Consider the following 1,519-nt stretch of genomic DNA (forward strand, 5'->3'; position numbering starts at 1 on the left):
TCTTTCACTGAAACCCTAGGACCAAGGATAGTGTCCCATATATTAAACGTGTAGATGTGCCATGGCCCCACACAAACTAATGAAAATGCTATAATGAATGCAGCGGTTAAGAATCGCCACTTACTCAGCATTACTGAGTATATATGCATCATGTATTCTACGCATTCATCTACAGCGAGGGGAAACACGTTGAAACAAGTTGATGTTGTGTCATTATAAAAGGTGTTGTCACTTTGTAGGAAGATTTCTTGCAACAAGTGGGAATCATCATGAAATTCAAGCCTCCTTGTGAAACTGGAGCTTCCTAAAGTTCTCATGGACAACGTAGTTCTAGTGAAGATCGCTTCTCGGCCTTTTGGCTAAGATCAAGTGTTCTCATCAGTTTAATATCTGATACGTCCTCTATATGAGGACTACATATTAAAGTGGTTTTCCGAACAGGGAGACGGAAGATGGGGTTGCTCCGTGGGCTCCACGAATCGACCTGGTATTGCAGTACCTCTGGGAGCAGTGCACCTCCTTGTGAATTTCCCCACTGTGGGACTAATAAAGGATTATCTTATCTTAAGACTTTGAGCATCATGAAAGTTCGTGAAATCACAACTAGTTATCCCCGCACACTGACTACTGATAAGGAAAGTAAGAGAGAAGCCAGCTGCCACTTCAAACAGCAAAACAACATTTACACAGAGAACAATAAGCAATAAACTGCATCACCCTCTCCTCTCCGTTCCTACAGGGAATCTCTTGTCTACGTAAAGGGATTTGAGAAAATTATACTCAGAGAACACAAAAATAGACGTCATTGGCATTGGCAGCAATGCAGCTCATCATGTTTGTAGAAATAAGGTTGTGTGTGAAGCATGAAGGTGGGAGTATGATGATATGAGTAATGGGGAATTGCAACACATCGAAGGAAACATAAATATGTACTGAGACAAATCAGAGGAGAATCTGAATCTGGGAAGAAGATGAAGGTTTCAGCAACACTCTAAGACGGGGCTGGAGGTTAGGGAACTGGCCCTGTGACCAGAAGGTCGCCTGTTCGATCCCCAGCACTGACCATCCATGACTGAGTTGTCCTTGAGCAAGACACCTAACCCCCAATTGCTCCCCAGGCTCTGGATAGGGCTGCCCACCGCTCTGGGCAAGTGTGCTCACTGCCACCTAGTGTGTGTACGTGGTGTTTCACTTCATGGATGGGTTAAATGTGGAGGTAGAATTTCCCCAGATTCTGTGGTTGGGATAGTGTAGTGGGTAACATCTCTGCCTTCTACGCTGTAGACTGGGGTTCAAGCACCCTACACTATACCAATAAGAGTCCTTGGGCAAGACTCCTAACACTACCCTGGCCTGCCTGTGTAAAATGATCAAGCAGTAAGTCGCTCTGGATAAGAGCATATCCTGAAAATGTAGATGTAAGAAAACATATTTCTTTATCTGGCAGTGGAGGTGACCTCATGACCTGGCCAATCTCCTGACTTAATCTCACTGAAAATTTAAGGAGGATTTTAAAACT

At 44.0% G+C, this 1,519-nt stretch overlaps 1 non-coding gene across 1 annotated transcript; it reads left to right on the forward strand.

Moving 5' to 3' along the window:
* Window positions 1-339: 339 nt before the first annotated feature.
* Window positions 340-521, forward strand: LOC119265166. Its single transcript, XR_005131452.1, has one exon. It is a non-coding gene; the product is annotated as a U2 spliceosomal RNA (small nuclear RNA).
* The last annotated feature ends 998 nt before the right edge of the window (window positions 522-1,519 follow it).

The sequence above is a fragment of the Pygocentrus nattereri genome, chromosome 14, assembly GCF_015220715.1.
Source record: "Pygocentrus nattereri isolate fPygNat1 chromosome 14, fPygNat1.pri, whole genome shotgun sequence".
Lineage (NCBI taxonomy): Eukaryota > Metazoa > Chordata > Actinopteri > Characiformes > Serrasalmidae > Pygocentrus > Pygocentrus nattereri.